Below are 23853 nucleotides of genomic sequence, written 5' to 3' on the forward strand. Positions count from 1 at the left end.
AATTTTTACCAAAATTGATCTTAAAAGTGGGTATAATCAAATTCATATTAAACCGGGAGATGAATGGAAAATCGCTTTTAAGACTAACTTTGGCTTGTATGAGTGGTTAGTTATGCCTTTTGGTTTAACTAATGCACCAAGTACATTCATGCGTCTCTTGCATAATGTTTTAAGACCATTCATTGGCAAGTTTGTGGTTGTTTATTTTGATGATATCCTCATTTATAGCTTGTCTTTGGGTGACCATAAAATGCATGTTAGACAAGTGTTAGAAACCCTTAGAAAAGAACATTTGTATGCTAACCTTGCTAAATGTATGTTTGCACTTGATCATATAGAATTCCTAGGGTTTGTTGTAAGTGTTAAAGGGGTGCATGTAGATCAATCAAAGGTTGTAGCAATTCAACATTGGCCAACACCCACCAATGTGAATGATGTACGAAGCCTTCATGGCCTTGCTTCTTTTTATAGAAGGTTTGTGAAAGACTTTGGTACAATTGCCGCACCTCTCAATGACATAGTAAAAAAGGATGCAGTTTTTAAGTGAGGAGAAGAGCAACAAAAGGCTTTTGACATTTTGAAAGAAAAATTAACTAATGCTCCCATCTTAGCCCTTCCTAAATTTACTAAAACATTTGAGATATAATGTGATACTTCGAATGTAGGCATTGGGGCTTTTCTCCTTCAAGAGGGCCACCCCATAGCTTATTTTAGTGAGAAATTGAAAGATAGTCATCTCAATTATTCCACTTATGATAAAGAATTATATGCACCATTTAGAGCTTTGTATACTTGGCAACATTATATTTTTCCTAAAGAATTTGTGATTCATAGTGATCATGAATCTCTTAAATATTTGAAAAGCCAAAAGAAGCTCAATAAGAGGCATGCTAAGTGGGTGGAATTCCTTGAGCAATTTCCCTATGTGATCAAACACAAGCAATGAAAAATTAATAATGTGGCTGATGCACTTTCTAGACGCTATACCTTGCTCAATCTTTTAGGTTCCCAATATCTTGGGTTTGATCACATCAAGGAACTTTATCATGATGACCTTGATTTTTCTCTTATCTATCAAGAGTGTGCTAAAGGAGGACACAAAGATGTTATATACAAGATAGGTTTCTTTTTAAAGGTAAAAGACTTTGTGTGCCCCAAAGCTCTATTAGACAATCTCTTGTTAGAGAAGCACATGAGGGTGGATTAATGGGACATTTTGGGGTAGCCAAAACTCTAGATGTTTTACATGAGCATTTCTTTTGGCCTCATATGCGAAAATGTGTTCATAACTTGTGTGATAATGTCGTAAGGCTAAATCTAGAGTGCAACCCCATGGTTTATATACCCCTCTTCCTATCCCTATAATGCCTTGGGTTGATATTTCTATGGATTTCATCTTAGGACTACCCAAGACATCAAAGGGTAAGGATTCCATCTTTGTGGTAGTGGATCATTTTTAAAAAATGGCTCATTTTATTCCTTGCCGCAAAGTGGATGATGCGTGTCATATTGCAAATCTCTTCTTTAAGGAAGTTGTTCGTTTACATGGACTTCCTAGAAGTATAGTATCCGATAGAGATTCCAAGTTCTTGAGTCACTTTTGGAAGACCTTGTGGGGGAAACTTGACACTAAACTTTTATTTTCTACTACTTGCCACCCACAAACTGATGGTCAAATTGAAATGGTCAATCGAACTTTGGGCAAAATGTTGCGATGCTTTATTTCCGGGAATCCAAGGGTTTGGGAGAATTTACTACCACATGTTGAGTTTGCTTATAATAGAGTAGTAAATTCTACCACATCCCATTCTCCTTTTGAGGTTGTGTATGGGTTCAACCCCCTAACACCTCTTGATCTTCTTCCTATTCCTATACTTGATGATGTATTATGCAAGGATGGTTGTGAAAAGGCTTCTTTTATAAAAGATTTGCATAATGACATCAAGTTACGAATTGAGAAGAAAGTTGGGAAGTATTTTGAACATGCCAACAAAAGGAGAAAAGCATTATTGTTTGATGTTGGCGATTGGGTTTGGCTTCACTTGAGAAATTATCGTTTTCCTAATCAAAGGAAGTCCAAACTTATGCCTCGTGGTGATGGACCTTTTCAAGTCCTAAAGAGGATTAATGATAATGCTTATGAGTTAGATATGTTTGATATGTTTCTTGGTAGTCATACCTTTAATATCAGTGATCTAACTCCTTTTTCTGTAGGTCTTCAGAATTCGTGGTCGAATTCTCTCCAACTCGGGGAGTATGATGGAGATCCAGAAGAAGAAAAGAATGAGGTTGAAGTTGAAGATGCTCAAAGACATATTAGCTCATCATCCTTTTTACCTCAAAGGATTACAAAGAACAAAGCTAAAGAGTTAGGAAGTAGGCTTCAAATGTTTTCTCTTTTTGTAGTTTCTTTTGTATAAAATTTAAAATATATAGAGTAGTGTTTAGGAAGGTGCTAAAGAGGGAAACCTAAGACATCTCTTGTGTATAGCATCTATAGGCGTTAGTTTTAGGAAAAATATAGAAGGTGCTACCTTGTAAAGCTTCTCTTGCAAGCTTCTTTTGTAAATAGATGATCGGTCCTCCTCCCTATAAAAGGAAGGCTTGGGTCCTTGAAATAATAGAATTGATTTTGTGAGTAAAGAACCTCTCCCAAATTGGTGAGTGAATTGAGAGAGACTTGTGTCTTCTTCTCTTCTAGTCTTATCTTGAGTGCATTCTTGGACTCTCAAGTGGCGACAACTACACTAATCTTGAAGCCTTTCATCCTTCAAGTGGCGTGCACATCTCCAAGAGCTGTAACCACATAAGTTTCCTAGTTCTTTTCATCTTCTTCATCCATTTCCATTCCAAAACAAACTCTAAAACATGTCTTTGATGTTTCTAGTCATTTCAATCGGTAGAACTTGATTGTTTTGTGTTTTTATTCGGTAGTTCCTTCTCCCCTTAGTCTCTCCTATCTTTTTCTCTATAAGGTTAGCTATGTCGAGCTTGTCTCGGCCTACGTCTTCCTCTTCCGGTCACCCTTCTTCTCCCCTTGGTCGCCCCTCTCTTCCTCTTGAACAATCTTCCCCTTCTTCTTCTTCTTCTTTTTTTTCTTCTTCTTCTTCTTCTTCTTCTTCTTCTTCTTCTTCTTCTTCTTCTTCTTCTTCTTCTTCTTCTTCTTCTTCTTCTTCTTCTTCTTCTTCTTCTATTTTGCAAAAATCATGGTGCAAGACCGACCGGCTGCTGTGAGCGCTCTTGACAAGCACAAGCAGCGGGCGGCCGAGCGAAAGGGTCGCTGCAGCATCGAAGTGATGCCTGTGCAAAAGGGCTCGGCCGGCCCTTCCCAAAAGTCCAAAAAACGCCCGAGGGATAGCGGGAACGTTGCAACCACTACCTGCTCCCCCGGGTCCCTGCTGACGCCTCCCCCTCGCCGAGAAGCAATTGAGGTGGGCGAGACCTCGCCTAGGTGCGTGAAGAATGTGATCGGGCCCGCCAAGGCCGGTGCTAGGCCATCGACCCTCGATCTATTAGGGGGTGGCCTCCAATTTACGTGAAGAGTTCGTGTGGCCCTCCCGGAGGAGACTCGGGAGTCGATCCAAGGAGTCTCCCCATCGGATTGAGCTAATGTGCCGCTCGATCGTTCTCATCGAGCACGGGATTCAAGGCCTAGACCGTCATGCCGAGGACGTGTCTCGATTGGAGCATCAGCTGGCCGAGGCCTCTGAAGACCTAAAACAGTCTTTGGCTGCTAACAGTGAGGTCTCGACCAAGATTGCTCAGGAGGGGGCTGAGAGGGAGATCGCCCAGAAAGACGCTGTTGAGGTGAGGCAACTTTTGGTAGCGGAGAAGGCCGAAGCGCTGAGGGCGGCGACTGAGATTGCTGCATTGAAGAGGATGGTCGAGGAGAGGGATGAGAAACTGTCGTCCTCGACCATTGAATTGGTCGCCCTTCAAGCTGCAAAGGACGAGGCTGAGGCTGAGCTTGATCAGAACTTCGAAGAATCGGAGGAGCTGTTGAAGCAATGCTTTGACCGAGCCGTGGGCCAAGCCCACGTGCTTTATGGGGGGCCACCGGCCACTAGTGACTTTGACCTCGATTGTGAGGTTTACCAGGGTCGGTTGGTGCCGAGTGCTGAGGTGGCTGCTTTGGCCGCACAAGAGACTGGGCCGGCCGAGGCCGAGGAGGGCGAATGCGTTGAGGTTAATCCATAGTAGGTTAGCCCTTGACCGGGGTGTGACCTTCTCTTGTTTTCACATTTTCTCTCTCCTTCGAGGCCGGGGTGTGGCCTCACCCTTTTGCAATTCATTAATGTATCGCCCTCTGTTTTGTGTTTAAGAAGAATTTTCACAAGTTAATATGTCGGTCTTGAATTGTTTGGGCAGTCGGCCATTAACTGTGAATGGTTAATCGAACAGGTTAAGTGGGCGATCGACCGTTAATTGTGCTAAAGCTAACAAATTAAAAGGGCGGTCGACCATTAATTATGATTGTGTTAATCGAACAAGTTAAATGGGCGGCCGACCATTAATTGTGAACGCTTAATCGAACAAATTAAATGGGCGATCAACCATTAATTCTGATTGTGTTAATCAAACAAGTTGAATTAACGATCGGCCATTAATTGTGAACGCTTAATCGAACAAATTAAATGGGCGGTCGGCCACTAATTGTGATTGCGTTAATCGAACAAGTTGAATGGGCAGTCGACCATTAATTGTGATTGCGTTAATCGAACAAGTTAAATGGGCGGTCGGCCATTAATTGTAATTGCGTTAATCGAACAAGTTGAATGGGCGGTCGACCATTAATTGTGATTGTGTTAATCAAACAAGTTAAATGGGCGGTCGACCATTAATTGTGATTGCGTTAATCAAACAAATTAAATGGGCGGTCGGCCATTAACTGCGATTGTGTTAATCAAACAAGTTGAATGGGCGGTCGGCCATTCATTGTGATTGCGTTAATTGAACAAGTTAAAATGGGTTGTCGGCTGTTAACGTGTGAGTTTGTTTGTATCGGTTTCAGCTGGGGTGTGCCGGTTGAGGCTTCGACCAGGCCGAGCCGAGAGAGAGGTGTTGGCAGGGTATGCCTGTTGAGGCTTCATCCAGACCAAACCTGATGGGTCAGCCTCGGCAGGGTATGCCGATTAAGGCTTCATCCAGACCGAGCCGAGAGAGGTGTTGGTAGGGTATGTCGGTTAAGGCTTCGTCCAGACCAAACCTAATGGGTCGGTCTCGGCAGGGTATGTCGGTTAAGGCTTCTTCTAGACCGAGCCGAGAGAGGTGTTGGCAGGGTATGCCGGTTAAGGCTTCATCCAGACCGAGCCGAGAGAGGTGTTGGTAGGGTATGCCGGTTAAGGCTTCGCCCAGACCAAACCTGATGGGTCGGTCTCGACAGGGTATGCCGGTTAAGGCTTCATCCAGACCGAGCCGAGAGAGGTGTTGGCTGGGTATGCTGGTTAAGGCTTCGTTCAGACCAAACCTGATGGGTCGGTCTCGGCAGGATATGCCGGTTAAGACTTCATCCAGACTGAGTCGAGTGGTTGCGGGAGAACAATGCTAGTACTTTGATGAAAAACGTCTCATTAAAACCTTCCTGGTAGGGTGAGCAAAGAGTGTGTGACTTTATTAAATTCAGTTGTAGTAGAACTTGAGGTGCGTGGCATTCCATATCCTTGGTACAATTTTTCCCGAAAGCCACTATAAGTGATAATCTCCCCCCTTTGCGACTTCTCGGACTCGGAAAGGCCCATCCTAGTTGGACGAAAATTTCCCTTCATTTTTTCTCGCATCGCTGTGCATCCTCTAGACGAAGTCGCCCTTCTGGAAACTCCTCGGCCGGTCATTCGTGTTGTACCGTCTTGACGCCTAAATCTTGCAGGCGGCATCCCGAATACTGCTTTTGTCACGAAACTCACTTACCAAATCGAGGTTGACCGCTAGGCTTTCCTTGTTTAGGGTGAGGTCGAACATCTGCCTCCCTATGGTGGGCTCGGCCACCTCGACCGGGATCATGGCCTCAGCCCCATATGTCAGGCTGTAGGGTGTTTCCTGCGTGGTAGTCTGGGGGTGCATCTGTACGCCCAAAGTACCTCTATCAGCTCCTCGATCCATCGGCCTTGTGCCTTTGCCCAGACGCTTTTTCAGCTCGTTGAGTATGACCTTGTTGGCAGCCTCGGCCTGCCCGTTGGTTTGCGGGTGTTCTACCGAAGCCGTGACAGACTTGATGCCCAGGTCGTCATAAAAGGACTGTAGGCCTCAGTCAATAAACTGTCAGCCATTGTCAGTTATTATCGTGTGCGGGACGCCAAATCGGCAAACAATGCTCCTCCATACGAAATTTTGCACAGTTTTGACCGAGATGGATGCAAGGGGTTCGACCTAGATCCACTTGGTGAAGTAGTCGACTCTCACCAGGAGGAATTTGGTCTGCCCTTTCCTGGCGAAAAGGGACCGATAATGTCCATGCCCCAGATGGCGAACGACCATGGGGAGATAATGCTGTGTAGCTCTTTCGGCCTTGTGAGATGGAGAGGGCACAGTCACCCTCTCCTGGCACTTGGCACATTTTTTCACGTATTCGGCACAGTCGCCCTGGACGGTCAACCAATAGTAGCTGGCCCTCAGGACCTTAGTGGCCATCGTCCTCGCCCCAGAGTGATTTCCACAGACTCCCTCGTGGATCTCGGCCAGAATGTACTCGGCCCGTTTGCTGGTGATGAATTTCAACAGGGGGGTCGAATGGTGTACCAGGCGCACTGTTGCTTCATCGCCTTTTCTTGCTCTGGCTTGCATGTGTCGTCCCTTATGTATTGGATGACGAGTGTCATCCAGTTGTTGGCCTCGGCCTCGGCCTCGTCTATTGCAAGACATTTGGCCTCGGACACACTGGGGTGTCTCATCCATATCAGTATGACTGATCTCTGGTGGCTCTTCTTCTTGGTGACCGACAGCTTAGACAAGATGTCGGCCCTTTTGTTGTCCTCCCTCAGTATGTGTTCCAAGGGTGCTTTGTTGAAATAGGTGATGCTGTTTTTGGCCACATGGAAGTATCGTTGCAGCAGAGGTTCCTTTACCTCAAATTCTCCATTGACCTGGCCGACCATCACCTGGGAGTCGCTTTTGCATGTAACCTGCGTGCTCCCATGTCGTAGGTTAAGTTCAGCCCAGGGAGCAAGGCCTCATACTCGGCCTGGTTGTTGGTCGCTCGGAACCTGAACTGGAGTGCTTGCTCCAGGAGGAGGTCGCCCGACCCTTCCAGGACGACTTCTGCTCCGCAGGCTGTTTTGTTTGAGGAGCCTTCCACGTAGAGTGTCCACCCGCCCGAGAGGGTGAGTAGTGGTGTCAGCTCGGCCGAGAAGTCGGCCAGGCACTGAGATTTGATGACGCCCCTCGGTTCGTAGCGTAGGTCGAACTTGGAGAGTTCGACCGACCAACCTATCATTCTCCCTGCAAGGTCCGACTTAGATAAAATTTTAAAAATGGGATAGTCGGTCCTTACAGTGATTAAGTGGTTTTGGAAGTAGGGGCACATTCGTCTTGCTGTGAGGACTAGGGTGAGAGCCACGTTCTCGATCATCTGGTATCTCATCTCGACCGCGTGGAGGGTTCGACTGACAAATTATACCGGTTATTCCTCGCCCTTGGCCTCCTGCACTAGAGCAGCACTGACTGCTTCCTCCGAGACTGCCAGATACACCAGGATTGGGTGGTCGGGTCTCAGCTTCTGGATGACAGCCGGGGATGTTAGGAACTCCTTGAATTGCTTGAAGATTTCTTCACATCTGTCGTCCCAGCTGAACTTGGTGGCCTTGCGAAGCAGTTGGACCATCGGTCTCGTCTTCTCAGCCAGACGGGGGACGGACCTGGAGAGGGCGGTCAGGCGCCCTAGGATTTGTTGTACCTCCTTGATGTTCTTCAGACTTCTCATGCCAAGTATGGCTTGACATTTGTCGGGGTTGGCCTCTATCCCCCGGTGGGTGAGCATGAAACTAGAAACTTCCCTCCCTCAACCTCGAATGTGCACTTTTCGGGGTTGAGCTTCATGTTGACCCCTCTGAGGGCCTTGAAGACCTCGTCCAGGTCCTTCAAATGTTGTTTGAAAGAGTCGGACTACACGACTATGTCGTCCACATATACCTCTACCACCCGGCCGATGAGGCCTTCGAAGATTATGTCCATGAGGCGCTGGTAGGTCGCCCCCGCGTTCTTAAGGCCGAACGACATGACCTCGTAGTAGTAGTTGGCATCGACCGTCATGAAGGCCGTCTTCTCTTTGTCCCTGGGGTACATGTTTATCTGGTTATAGCCAGAGTAAGCGTCCAGGAAACTCAGGATTTTATGGCCGGCCGCCCCATCCACCAGGAAGTCGATGTTTGGGAGGGGATAGGTGTCCTTCGGACATTCGCTGTTGAGGTTTCTGTAGTCGACGCACATCCTCTAGTTGCCATTCGGCTTGGTGACCATGACAACATTGGCCAGCCAAAAGCTTATTGGCCTCTGCCTTCGCCGGTAGGCGTTTTTCGTCACCCAGGTCCCTCTTCTTCTGGGAGATCGACCGGGCTTCTTTAAATATCGACAGTCGATGGGTGATGACGTCCGGACTCACCCTTGGCATGTCGGTCGGTGTCCATGCGAACATGTCCATATTCTTTTTTAGCGTGGCGTGCATGATCTCGGCCTTGGCCGCGACCATGGTCGTCCCTACAGCGGTGTTGTGCTCTTCATCCAAGAGGGCTACCCTCCTCAGCTCTTCTCTTGCCTCCAGTCTATCCTCGGTCGCCCGGGGATCGAGGTCTACCAACGCGACGGTTGGCTCGACTGACATCGGTCGGGCCTCCTTGGGTGAGTGGTCTTTTCGGGAGGACTTTCTCTTGGGAGAGATGTCATTCCTTAAGGGCTCCACCCAAAGGCTTTTGGCATAGCACTCTCGTGCTTCCTTCTAGTCCACGTGGACCGTGAGAATGTCCCCCATTTTTTAAGGGAACTTCATTGCCAGGTGGGGGTTCAATACCATGGCCATCAACCGGTTAATGGATGACCGACCGAGGAGGATGTTGTAGGAGGTGTTGGCATTGATGACCAAGTACCGGATTTTTATAGTCCTGGTATTTTTTCCCTCGCCGAAGGTGGTATAGAGCTCGATGTAGCCCTTGGTGCCCACCCTCTCACCCGAGAATCCTACTACATGGTCGTCGTAGGGCATCATCTCGGTCTCTACTATTCTCATGGCCTTGAACGTTTTCCAATAGAGGATGTCTACTGAACTTCCTTGGTCCACGAGAGTCTTCTGGATGGTGAATCGATCTATATCGACCGATATTGCTATTGGGTCGTCCTGTTGGCGGTAATCCACGCCTTTGAAGTCCTCGTTCGTGAAGGTGATGGGTGGCATCCTCGGTCGGAATGTCACCGCGTTCACCTAGTGCACCGCCCATAGGAATTTTTTCCGGGCGCTGTTAGTGCTTCCTTCCCCGGCGAAGCCGCCAACTATGGTGTTGATAACCTCTCGGTTACCTCTTCTATGGGGCTTCCTAGGGGGTCATCCCTGCGAGGAGGGTCGTCCCTCCTAGGTTGTCGGTCGTCTCTGTGATCTCGGTCATTTCGACCCCGTTGGGGTGACCTCGTCCACCTAGGTGGTTCCGCCTGGCAGGGTGGGTCTCGGCCTGACGAATCGGCAGAGATGCCCAACTTGGATAAGTTCCTCGATCTTATCCTTTAGAGCCTGACACAATTCGATCGAGTGCCCGCTGTTTTGGTGGTACTAACACTGCTTCCTTCGGTCGGCATTATTTGGGCTTGCCACTTTACTCGGCGTTGAGAGCCTCGTCCAGAATCCTTCCCCTCTCGGTCGTCAGGGGTGTGTACCTCGAGAACCAGATTGGTCGGTCCCGATTGTCTCTGCGTCGATCGTTCCTTTGACTCAGTCAGCCCTGGTGGTCCTTGTCCTTTTTGTTTTTCTCTCCGCTGGCCTCGACACGGGCCTGGTTACGGAACTCTTTGAGTTCTTCCAGCTGTATGTACTTAGCGACCCTCTTCCTTAACTCGTCCAGGCTGTCGGGCGATTGTATGCACTGGTTGTCAACAAAAGGCCCTAGACGTAGGGTTGTCAGCATGTGATGCATGGCAACATCCGGGCTTAGATTCCAGATGCTCATTGCCACCTTGTTGAACCTATCGACAAAGGTTCTCAGCGACTCTCCCTTCTCCTGGCGGACGCTTACCAGGGCGATAGAGGTCAGGTGGTGCGGCTGGCTGGTCGCGAACTGGGTTTCAAACTTTTCCATGAGTGTTGCGAAGCTGTCAATGGAGTTAGGTGAGAGCTTGGTGAACCAGCCGTCCGGTAGGACCTAACCAGGCATGACTCGTCGTCCATATTGGTCTCCCGGGGAGGGGGTCGACCTCTCGTCCCCTCGGCCATATCTGGGTTGGGGGGGGGGGGGGGGGGGAGGTGTAAGACTTGCCGACAACGTTGGTCGGCATGACAGAAGGTCCTCCCTCCCCCAGCTTCCTTTTCATCTCTTCGTTCTCCCTATAGAGAACTTGCATCTCCTGCTCGTTCTTCTGAGCAGTCTCCTCGATCTTTCTCTTCATCTCGACCATCTCTCTCTGGAGGGAAAGCAACAACATCGTCTGGTCGGCTTTAGTCATCCTCTCCATACTTATGGTTGAGACCATCTACTTTCTTTCTTCAGCTAGTTTCTCTCGGCCCCACGGTGGGCGCCAATTGTTCCTGCTAGGGAGATGGGACCTAGAGAACTATTGAAGTCTTTGTCTTCCTCCTTCGGCCGAGCAGATTGTTGGGTGCTTGACTGGGGTCCTTCTCGTCTTCATGCTTCTCCCTCGGCTCTTGGTCTCGGGTGAACACCGAATGGGGGGGGGGGGGGGGGGGGGGGAGGGTACCTGCGGAAGGCACTCCGACGCTCAAGTCAGTAAAGCGGGTGATAGATACTCAGGTAGGTGTACAGTAATAAATGGCGTACCTTTCTCCTTAGGATGTGTGCTATTTATATTATTTTAATGGACTTACCTTATTGGACCTGATTAGTGGAGTGGATCTCACTAATTTGGACCATTTCTCAATTTGTGCATGTCATCCTTGCGCATGCAACACTATTATACCACTTCACATAAAACTATAAGCTAACTTAAAAAAGGCTTGAATTTTGAGTTGTATTGATTTGGATTTTACAGGGGCCACACCAATGTTGGTTTTACCAAGGTATTGTTTACTATTCTAATACTGGTCACTAAATGAATTTTAATGAATAAGATTAATAAATTAACTCTTCCTTAAAAATAATTTTTTTTTTTAGTGATATAATATAATGAATGACCAAGGATTGATATTGTTTGATAAAAGCAAAGCAAAAAAAAATATTGATTTTATATATTTATTTATTTTTTAGAATTAATAATAATAGTATATAAATAAGTATATTTATTTTTATTATTATTAATTTTTATTAATAATATTATTAAATATTTTTATTCAACTAAAATTAAGTGTAATTTTGAATTTTTAATGATATTACGTAAATTTTAGTAATTATAAAATATATATATTTAATATAATATATATTTTAACTTGATAGATATAATAAATTTTATAAATTATAAAAAAATATATCTATATATATATATACATATATATAATATTTTATTTATTTATATTATTATTATAAATTAATTTTAACTAAATAAAAAATAATAATTTTATAATTAATTAAAAAAATTAATTTTATTATTATTACTATTATTTACTTTTTATAATTATTTTAATTATTTATAATAATTTTTATTTCATAAATTTTGTTATTTATTATGAATTTTATTTTATATATTTATTAATATTTTTTATTATTTTAATAAATAATTTTTTTTTATATTATATTTATACAATTAAATTATATTTTTTATTATAATATAAATATTAATAAATTAATAATATGAAAATATAAACGTATATATAAAAAAATCCAATTTTTCGGTAGATATGTGGTAGTAACATTACCTACCAACTTTTCGGTAGATAAATCCAATTTACATACGAAAAAAAATCCATAGGTAATAATCCATGGGTAAAACAGGTTTTTCTTGTAGTGTATACGAAGAAAAAAGGTCAAATATATTTTACCTCATTTTCTATTTTTAAATAATCTTTTATTTATTGAATGTTTTGCATTTGTTGATATTCTTTGCTTGTACAAATCTTTCGTGGAAAATAAACGGAGCATAAGTAAAGAATCCTATCAAGATGAGATCAAGTTTTTCAACACTTAGATGGTCCTTTTTGGTCTTACTGAGCAAAAGTTTCAAAGTGGGGTGGTCTGATACATGAAGCTCCCATAATGTGGGTTTTGGGACACAATGACTCCCACACGGTTTAATGATGGTCTTCCTGGAAGTGTGTGTTGAGTGTGAAGTCAGGACCAATTGGACTGAACTGATTAGATACCATGTTTTAGTGAGTGAGCTTAATTATTGTGTCCCCTCTATAATCTCTATTTAAGATATCTTTGTGCTTGTAATAAAATTTTAGGTTGCAGATTTACGACCGAATCACATTAAATTCTGTGTTGTTTATTTTCTGCAGTTGATTCGTGATTGTGTGTGTTGCTTCCACGTGCATTTTTTCCATCAAGTGGTATCAGAGCCAAGTTCGTTTACACACTAGAGATCCGATCAACAGAAATTAATCGGCTATACGTCTAAATTATAGCTGCAACGGCGTCCCAAAGTTAGGGTTTCGCAGGGGCGGCAACGACGTCCCAAAGCTAGGGTTTCGTAGGGGCGACAACGGCGTCCCAAACCTATGGTTTTGCAGGGGCGGCGGTGGCATCCCAAAGCTAGGGTTTCACAGGGGCGGTAGCGGCGTCCTAAAGCTAGGGTTTTGCAGGGGCGACATCGACTTCCCAAAGTTAGGGTTTCGCAAGGGTGGCAACAGCGTCCCAAAGCTAGGGTTGCGTGTGCGTTCTGCAGGTGTGCTGGTCTGAGATGGCACGAAGTGCAGTGCGACGATGGTGGTGCGAAGCGCACCAGTGCGGTGCGGAGCGCGAACAACGGCGGTGCGTATCCTAGCAGCTGTGGTCCAGTACGGCAGAGTGCCAGTGTAGTGGGGATTGCGATCAGGTTTGTTGGTGAGTGATTTTGGGTGGTTCAATTTTTGTGTTCTTGATTTAAAAAAAAAATTGCCAACATCTAAAATTAGTTGTACCGAGTATCTCAACTAGTCGTTTGAGATGGCAAAAGACGGGAAGTTCCGAATTGAAAAATTCGATGGTACAAATTTCAGTTGGTGAAAAATGCAAATTGAGGATTTTCTAGTTCAGTTACTGAGCACATCAATAAAATGAATTCGATCTTAGCTAGACTTACGTCAGTGGACATTAAGTTCGATGATGAAGTTCAAGCTTTACTATTGATATAGTCATTGCCGGACAGTTGGTTCGGGACGGTTACAACATTTACCAGTTCAGCAGAACTCGATGGATTCACTTTTGAGAAGATTCGTGATCTCATTCTTGGTGAGGACGTCAGAAGAAGGAGTTTCAGGGAATTATCTATTGAATCGCTAAATGTAATCAGAGGTAAGAAATATCAGAGGTAGTGGGAGCAAGATCAGAAGAAGGAGTCAATCAAAGACTAAGGATTGCTCAAGTGTAACATGTTGGAACTGCAAGTGGGACATTTCAGGAATCAATGCTCAAATGATAAACAAGTCAACTTGCAGAAGACTCCGCGAATGAGGACCTCTTAGTCTGTTGCACGGATAACAATGTAGATTCCTGGGTCATGGCTTCTGGTGCTTCATTTCATGCTACCCACAACAGTGAAGCATTGCAGAATCTAGTTATTGGGGACTTTGGAAAGGTAAGACTAGCGGACAACATAACTCTTGATGTTACGGGCATGGGTGACATAGTGTTGAAGACGCCAGTCGGTTTCTAGACTTTGAAGGATGTCAGAGTTGTTCCAAGCTTAACGAAAAATCTGATTTCTTTTAGGTAGTTGGATGAACAGGGACATGATGTGAAGTTTGGAAATCAGCAGTGGAAGGTCGTTAAGGGAAATCTTGTCATGACCCGCGGAAGAAAGAGAGGTTCGTTGTAAATGGTCGGATTACCATCTGAGGGAGTGACCGTCCCAGTTCGGAATATAAACAAAGTCCGGTTCACAAAATCTCGTGGGCAGAAGAGGGTTGTCTTTACAAGAAAGAAACACAGAGCCACAGGTCAGATTCAAGATGAACGAGCATGGAAAGGTTCAGGTAGACCAATCAGAGGTACTTATGGCAGTGGGAGCACGGGTTGTGCTTCAGTTGAGGTTCCTAGATGACAGTGGGTTAGGAGAACCAGTATTGCAACTGTTGAAACATCTCTAGAAAATTTCTTGTTGAGTATAGAGTATGTTTGTTCTCAGGCTATTCAAGAATCCGAAAGTTCATGTAAGTGGGAACCGGTAGGAACAAAGGACGGGTCAGTGGCAGTTTCAGTCATGACAAACGTGTTAAAACTTACGGGAGTTTCAACGAAGTCTTTAAGATGATTAAGAAGGCTGGTGGCAACTAGAGGTGGAACATTGAGTTTCGTTGAAAGATTACAGAAGTACATGTACACAGTTGAAGCGCAGGTGAACATTGTTTCGTGGCTTCAAGTGGGAGATTGTTGAGTGTGAAGCCAGGACCAATTGGGCTGGGCTGACTAGACACCATGTTTTAGTGAGTGAACTTAATTATTGTGTCCCTTCTATAATCTCTATTTAAGAGATCTTTGTGCTTGTAATAAAATTGTCACAAACATAATGAAAACATAATTAGTTTCCCGTGGACGTAGGTTGCAGATTGACGACTGAACCACCTTCAATCCTGTGTTGTTTATTTTCTGTATTTGATTTGTAATTGTGTGTGTTGCTTCCGCGTGCATTTTTCCCACCAGCATGTTGTAAAAGTGTCGACATCAACGATCAAATACTTGATCTTAACGGTTTTCTATCTTTCCTCTTCTCCAAATTTCGTGTAGAGGTCAACATATCCTTTCATGTCCTCTCTTTCCTCCGAGAACCTGACAATGGTAAGTCGTACTATATATATATATATATATATAGATTTTGATATGATGAGCAAGTTTAGATCTATCTTAACTCTGAATTACTTACATCCTATTTCACTTATATCCTATATTAATAAATTTAGAGATATTCTCTTAAAATGTAAAGCAAGAAGTGTAAAAATGAAATTTTGAATCTTGTATTTTATTAGAATAAATCTTGCCACCGATTTTTTATTCAACTGCTACAAGATCTACAATTTTATGAGCTTGGGTTTTTGCTGCTGACATGAAAACATCCCTTTCCATGTCTTCCGATATGACCCATAAAGATTTTCCCGTTCCTTGTACATAAATCCTTGTGATAGTTTCATGCATTTTTAGTAGCTTTTCCGCTTCCAGGATAAATTCTCTTGCTTGTGCTTCATAAAAAGAACTAGCGGGTTGGTGGATTATATCATTACCCTGATTATATCACTTAAGTAGTATTTCCCTTATCTATGATAAATATTTTTAGAATTCTTTATCCTGTGTTGGTATATTGTGAAAGATTGTCTTTATTCCCAAAATAAAGGTAAAAGGGATAAAGCCAAATAAGAAAAAAGTAAAAAGAATATTCAGTAACCGTACAAGCATTTTGTATTAATGCGTGCAACTTTTGCACTTATGCAATTCATTTTTTCCTAAAATCATTTTCTTTGATAAATTTTGTTTCTACATTTATAAATTTATTTTTTTCTATAAAAATAAAAAGAAGTACAAAATCTACTAGGAGAACCATGTCAGCAGAAAGTCCCATCTTCTTAAAGGTTTTAAGGAACAAGACATTGACCAAACTTCCTTGGTCAACCAAAGTTTTCATAATTGTATAATTCGCTACCTCAAACGTGATTACTATATGGTCGTCCTAATTCGGGTCTATTCCTTTAAAGTCTTCGTCCGTGAAGGTTGTCGGTGGCATCATTCGCCTACTTCTTTCGACCAAATTGACGGAGCGAAGTCTACGCATATGCCGTTTCCGGGATGAGTAGGAGGTTCCTCCTCCTGCTAACCCACAAGTTATGGTGTTGATGACTCCTTTTGGTGGTCCACTTCTTCCTCTTTCTCAGTCACCTCTTCTTTTAGGGGTTCGTGATATTGGTCGATAATCTCCCCGGTTAGTTCTTGGCTCTTGTCGATCATATCTTCTTTCATCTTTCTTTTCTTTACTTACAAACCGTCTCAGGTGACTAACTTGTACTAACTCTTCGATTGTTTGACCAAAGTTCTGATTATATTGACAGTATCGATTCTAATATGCATTTGAGGGGTGGGAGTTCTTTTAAATGGCAGTATCAGGTCAACACTCAAGGCCATGTCGAGAATTTTTCCTAATTCAACTGTCAAGGAGGTATATTGAGAGAATCTTATTGCTTTTGGGAATTCCCTCGGCCTTCACGGTGGCCGCATGGCTCGTGGTGTCTCCCTTCCTATTCTTCGAATCTCGACATCCTCGATGACTTTTGTTTTCAATTCCTGCAATTCTTCAAGCTGCATAAATTTTGCCGCTCATTGTCTAAGCTCGTTCATATTGTCGACCGATTTTTACAAAAACTGTCAGAGAAAGATCTTGGTTTCAGGGTTGTTACCAGGTGATGGGGAACTACCTCTGGGCTTAGGTCCCAGATACTGAGAGCCACCTTACCGAATCTCTCCATGAAGGATCGAATTGTTTCGAATTTTTCTTGTCAGATGTTAACGAGAGCAAGGGAGGTTTAATGGTGATGTTTACTTGTAGCAAACTAAGCTAAGAATTTAGATATGAGTGTGTTGAAGCAATCGACAGTAAGGAGTGGGAGGGGCGTGAACTAATTCAAGGCAGTCCCCTTGAGTGAGGTGGAGAAAACGCGACAAAGCAGGGCATCATTAGCCATGTATAGACTCACTTGGGTCACATAAGCATAGACATGTTCGTCAGGATCGCCACTATCATCATACTTATCAATCATTGGGCTCTTCCAAGTGTGTGGCAGAGATACCTCCATAATTTCTTTAGTAAAGGGATGCCGACGTGATGACAACCCACTTACCCCGTCCGAGGCTATGTGCACCGTGTGGTTTGGTTGTGAGTTGTTTTCTCATTCCATTTGTGTCAGTGTTCGGTTTTCAGAGTGTCCATGCTTCCTTAAGTTTTCTTGAGTTATCAATGTGTGTCCCACTTCGAACTTCCTTTTCATTATTTCATTCACGGCCTTGATCTCCTCCGCCTTCTTTCGTTTCATGTTTTTGAATTCCCTCTTCATTTCCAGCATCATGGCTACCCGATCCATGGACGAACCTTCTTTATATTTCCTGTGATTTCCCATCATGATTCTCGTGGCTACCATACGGTTTCTCTATAGGTTTTCCTTTCGATCCACGGTCGACGCCAAAATGTTCTTACAATTTGAGAGAACGAATATTACCTATCAAGTGTCTTATTTTCCTTCCACTGTCAATCTATTACATCCACGGGTGGGATACCTGCAAAGACACTTCAATGCTCAAGACAATTGAAGTCTTGATATGCTTAGCCAATTTTTGAGTTAGAACAACATTATCTTTTACCATGGGGTCTCTATTTATTTATATTTTTCTATTGGATTTTATGCTTTGAGAGGATTAATGTAGGCCCAATGGTCTACTAATAATGTTTTATTATCTTTAATCAGAGTTTAGTTCAATTAACATGTAAACCGTAATTATGTGATTTTGACTGAGAATCTATATAGCCGTATACATTATCGGTCAGTCAGTCAATCCCGATAGAGGACCAGTGAATTAAGGAAGACTTCTTAGTGTTGAAGAACAAACAAGTGATCGAACAACTGATAATGCAAATAGACTATTGGGTATACATTGTCGAACATCCAATTTCTAGTAAGATAATAATAAATAAGGATAATTTTCTCTTTATTTTCATATAATATTTTTTGTACTCCTTTCATTTTTTTGATAAGAAGGAATTGTGAGAAAAGAACAAAAATTCGATAAGACTTGCAAATATTTTTATTCTTTTATCAAATGTTCCTGTAAATAGAAAGAATATTTACCTTACTCCGTGTTTTTTTACTCTAAAATAACACTATATGATTAGGTTGAAAACACATATACCATTTTCTTATGTTGATAGCAAATAAAGTTAATAAACTTGGATGAGTTATAAGAGAAAAATGATAAGAATACATTATTTCGTACATACCGAAACATATATAAAAAAAGTCGTGTTAAGTATTTTTATTTATTTTTTATTTTTTAATAATATTTTTTCATGTGATTGGTGTTACTTAAAATTTCAGTGTAGCTGAAATGTCAAGTTACATAATAATATCTAACATGAAAGTTTTAAAATAAAAAATAATAACACAGGTCAAATTTATTATGGTTTTGAAAAAAATGGGAGGTAAATTACAATTTTACCAAAATAAATAAATAAACACTTCATTAGTCCTTTTTTTTATCTGTTTCAATTTTATAGAAAAAAAATTCTACTTTTTTTTAGAATTTTAATATTTTATTTTCTATTATATGCTTAATCTTTAAATAATTTTAAAATAATTTACACAAAATATTTATTATGTTAAATTAAGAGAAAATTTGATAAAATAGAAAATTGAACTATTATTTATTAAAATTAAAAATATTATATTTCTTAATTCTTGTAAATAATAAATAACTCATGTTTGAAGTGTCATTTGACCAAGAACAACATTTGTTTTAGATAAATTTATTAAATAAATGTTTGTATCCTTATGGTTTAACTTTTCTTTTCCATTTATACTCACCAAATTACCAAGAAATCATACATTACTAATAGATAAGCAAATGACAAAGCTAAATGTGCGGGTGTAAAAATGATGGCATTGAGCTCTTCTCTTTTGCGGTTTTTGGGTGGTTTGCGGAAGCTTAATGAGTTGTAGGTAGATCAAGGCTCTCCTAGGAGGTGTGGTAGCCTTGTAGGTGCATGATAGGTAGGGAAATAGGAGAGGTTCAGCCAGCTCCCTTTGGTTGGTGAAAGAGTTGAAGATTAAAGCCCTAAATCTAGAGAGATTTAGGCAAGGAGTATGATTGGACAAATTTGGCAGCATATCAATACTCAAAATAATCTTGGAATTACATGAGGTAGGCTCCTCCTTAAATAGCCTAGGAGTACCGTAAATGCACATGTAAATGAAAGGGAAATGCTAGCTGAATTACATGCAAGTGTGAGCACATGGAAGTACATGGGAGACATGAGCACATGGGAGAAGTGGCGCCTAAATGGAGGTAGGTTCTAGAATCCTTCCTTGTGTGGTTGGTCTAGAACTTACGCCCATTAGGTCTAGCTAATTGGGTCGGTCCTAAGTTTACTTAGAAATGGGTATATCTAATTAAACTTAGGTTTAGCCTTTTAAGTACCACTTTGCATGTTTCATCACATTTACAAAATGACTTAAACTATGCTACTTTGACTAGAAAAGTGAGAAGAACTATCACACACTAGAGTCTATGACATGTAAAAATGTGTCCTCTTGACCCCTCTTTGACCATGACTCTAGTGGTTCTCTCAATCTAGCATTTTAGTGGCCTCTCAAAGGATTGGTGCTGGGGCCTCTTCCATCATCCCCTCCCTCTTGAAAATGATTTGTCCTCAACCCCTCTTCTTCATGGCTAGGGGAATGGATGTGACTGGATAGTGACCATCATCTCCTCCTCCTTGAGAAGATCTATCCTCATATCTAGAGATTTGATCTCGGATGGCAGCCTCGTGCTTCTTCAACTATACTTGTCCTCCCGGATCAAACGCCCATCTATGGAAATCTTCAAACAAAGAAAATGAGTTAGTTGAAGCAATTGTATAAAAATCAATTTTATGAAGTTGCCATTCTTTTTGTTTTTCTATTGTTTTGGGCAAGTTTTTACAATATTTCTCTTTTGATTGTTGTATTTGTTCTTTAGTCCTCTTGTGTATTTTAACAAATTCGGTTTTTGTTATTTTTTCCTTAGGCACAAGTCTTTGTGGATTAGGAAATGGTAACAAATCAAAAGGAAAAGAGGATTAAGTCCACATACAACTTCAAACGTAGAAATATTAGTAGTCTTGTGGACTACTCTATTGTATGCATGCTGAATATCGAAAAGATACTCATCCCAAGAGTTGTGGTTGTCTCTCATGATTACTCTAGGCATAGTAGAAAGAGCGATGTTTTCAATTTCATTTTGACCATTCTTTTGAGGATGATAAGAATTCAACTTAGTTTCAAGTTTTTCGAAAAGTATCCTCAAAAAATGGTTTTCAAATTTTGGAGCTCTATCCAACACTATGCTTGAAGATAAACCATGAAGACCTAATACTTCTCTAAAGAAGAGTTTATCCATATCCATAAGAATGGAATCAAAACCTTTTGTTGTCCTAGGAAGCTCTAATATAAAATCTAGGCTTATGTCTTCCTGTGGATCATTTGCAAAAGGTAAAGGAGTATAGAGTTCATGAGACATCGCCTTAGATGTATTTTTAAAACAAGGAATGTATCTAGGGTAATGTCTTTGAACATCTTTTCTCATGGGTGACAAGAGTTTTCCTTTTAAAAGCTCTAGAGTTTTATCAACTCTAATTTGGCCCATGAGTTCTCCTTCATGAAGAATTTCTCTTTTATGTGTGAAGGTAGTCTCGTTGATACAACCTTTGTTCATGAAAATTTTAATTCTTAGCAATGGTTGTCTCAATAAGACATCACAAGTTTCTTTAGGCACTACCTCACATAAAAATTTATCTTTGTAGATGCCTATAGATAATTTGACCTTCACTTGGTGATATCTTAGCACATAAGAAAAATAATCTATGACATCTTTATCTATGCAAGCCTCTTTTAAGGATTCATCTTTTTTGACTATGCTTGCAAGTGTTCCTTTACAAAAGGTAAGGCTAGGTTGTTCAACAAGAAGCATATTTTCAAAGGTATTTTTAATTTTTTTGTCTTGTTGAATGACCTTGTGGGAAGGAACACTCTTCTCCCACGCCTTTTGTTCCCTAAGAGTCCTCTCTTTTTCTCTTTTTCTTTTCTCTTCATCCCTCTTTTGTTTCATTTGTATTTGATCTCTTACCACTTGGGAGTGTGGTAAAGGATTAAGTACAAACTTTTTATGCTTATGGGTGAAGGAAATCTCATTAGTTAGACCATCATGCAAGGTTTTCTTACCAAATTGCCATGGTCTACCTAATAAGATATGACAAGCTTCCATAGGTACTACATCACATAAAACTTTGTCTTTGTAGTTACCTATAGAAAACTTGATTTCCACTTGTTTATCTACACTTAGTTCCCCATTCTCATTGATCCATTGTAACTTGTAAGGTTTGGGATGAGGAACTACTTGTAGATTTAGTTTCTCAACCATCCTAGTGCTACAACAATTGTAGCATGATCCACTATCCACAATGAGAGAACATATATTTTCTAAAACATTGCATTTTGTATAAAAGATGTTATCTCGTTGTGTTTCTATGGATGCACTAGGTTGGTTGTTGAGGGTTCTTTGAATCATCAATAAGTCCCCCTCTAAAGGATTTACCCTCTCATCATCTCCCCCTTCCTCTTCTTTTTCACTAGGTTCATCCTCTCCACTAATGTATTCATCTTTTCCTTTTAAGAACAAAGATCTTTAGTTTGGACATTGTGCTTGCACATGTCCTCTTCCAAAGCATTTAAAGCATTTGGTGTCCCTAGCTCGGATGGGTGGGGTGGAGGTATCCTTCACTAAGGGTTTGGTAGTTTCTTTTGGTTGCTCTTTAGATGTGCTACCTTCCCTTTTAAAATCTCTCTTGGGATAGGAGTTAGGATATGAACCTACTCTTTGACTTGAAGCTTTTCTTAAATTTTGTTGTTCAACTTTAATGCAAAGTTGAACCAAATGATTCAAGTCTTGATAGGGGAGAAGTTCAACCTTATCTCTTATCTCAAAATTGAGCCCACTTAGGAACCTTGCTATGGTGGTGATCTCTTCCTCTCTAATAGAGGCTCTCATCATGTAAAGCTCCATTTTTTGCCTATACTCTTCCACACTCATATTTTTTTGTTGGAGTCTTTGGAGCTTGTCCATTAACTCCCTATTGTAGTAGGAAGGTATGTGGCGACGTCTTAGGGCTCCCCTAAGGTCATTCCAATATTCTATGGGAGGCTCCATATGAAGACGTCTATCTCTCTCTAGAGAGGTCCACCAATACATGGCATTTCCTTGAAAGCTAAGGGTGGCTAAGGGTACTTTCCTTTCTTCACTCACCCTATGGCAAGCAAAAAGTTGCTCTACCTTCATCTCCCGATCTAGGTATATTTTTACATCTTCTTTACCATAGAAATGAGGTAGATCTACCATATCCTCCTTTGGGCTTTCTTGCTCTCTTCTTCTACTTCTCCTAGGGGGTGGTTGATAGTAATCATTGATTCTAAGACTTTCCTCCCCTAGAGAATCATGATCTTTCGAGTTAGATGCATGAGTATGTGATTTTTTTTTTTTAATTTTGAGAATTTTCATCCTTGGCTTTAGTCAATTCATTAATTTTGGCCTCATTCTCCAATTGTCTATATGAAATTAATTGAACATCCTTGGAAAGTTGTCTTAAAAGAGATTTTAAGGACTTCACATCACTTTCAATAGATTTAGAGGAGTGAGAAGACATGACTAAAACTTTGTGTTTAGAAATGCTTTACTTTAAGAAGGAAGAGGAAAGTTAATGAAGGTAGTTTTCCAGGTAAGAGAGGTGAGTCACTAAGGACTACTTAAATACCAAGTCTTGCCTTAGCCAAAAACTATCCCTCAAAATCTTCACACAATTCTTTCTTTAGGTAAATCACTTAGAACACAATGAGGATGAAGAAATCAAATTTTATGCAAGAAAACAATGCAAAGCTATCTAGCAACTAAAGCGATTTATCAAAGCTTTAAACAAAGATAAGCATAAGAAAATTAAGCAAACTAAGCAAATATTGACGTAAGGTAAACTAGCTAGAACAATTAACAAAAACTAACTTAGAAAGCTTAAACTAGTCGTTCCTAGGTGAGACTTCTTAGACACTTTGAGCCTTTGAAGACACACTCATCGTCTAATTTGTGATGAATCCACTAATTAACAAGAGTGAAATGTAATTACAATTTAAGAAATGCAAAGAAATTAAATTGCACAAATTAAATTTCAGCTATGCACTCCTTTAATTTGTTGTGACTTTTCTTTGTTGTGTCCTTCAAGGTGTATGGTTTGTTTTTGGTATTTGTATTTGCTGCTGCCCCTTGCCTTGAACCTCTTATGATTTAAGCAATTAAATTCTCCAAAACAGTACCTACTAAGTAGAGTTAGACTCTCCTCAAGTCAATTTATCCACCAACAACATAGAGGTGAAGAAAAGAAAGCAAGAAACAATTAAATTTTAAAAACAGTACCACTGCAATTGGATTTAATGATATGACACAACTAGAAAGAGTTCAAAATGAAATTGGACAAGCAAATAAAATAGGCACTAAATAAAGGATGGCACACAAAAGGAACCTAAAGATTGACACTAGATTTGATGTGAAAAACCAAAACAGCACTACTGAAAATATTGTGGTTCAGAAAGCGTGACTTCAATGATTTATGCTGAGCTGGCTATTTTGTATTTGCTTCTGAAAATTTATACACAAACAATTCAGTTTCTTAACAAACTTTTGGCGTTTGTTTCACTCCAAGCACATGCACCAATTAATTGTGATAATTTTTCTAAAATCAGTGTCCAATTACCGCCAATTGTAACGCCATAATGCACACTTTTTTTTGTATGATTTATCTTTT

At 41.2% G+C, this 23853-nt stretch overlaps 1 pseudogene; it reads right to left on the reverse strand.

The window, feature by feature from the left end:
- Positions 1-5853: 5853 nt before the first annotated feature.
- Positions 5854-22597, reverse strand: LOC150027209 (uncharacterized; annotated as a pseudogene).
- Positions 22598-23853: the final 1256 nt, after the last annotated feature.

The sequence above is a fragment of the Phaseolus vulgaris genome, chromosome 6 (assembly GCF_051622355.1).
Source record: "Phaseolus vulgaris cultivar YP4 chromosome 6, ASM5162235v1, whole genome shotgun sequence".
Taxonomy (NCBI): Eukaryota; Viridiplantae; Streptophyta; class Magnoliopsida; order Fabales; family Fabaceae; genus Phaseolus; species Phaseolus vulgaris.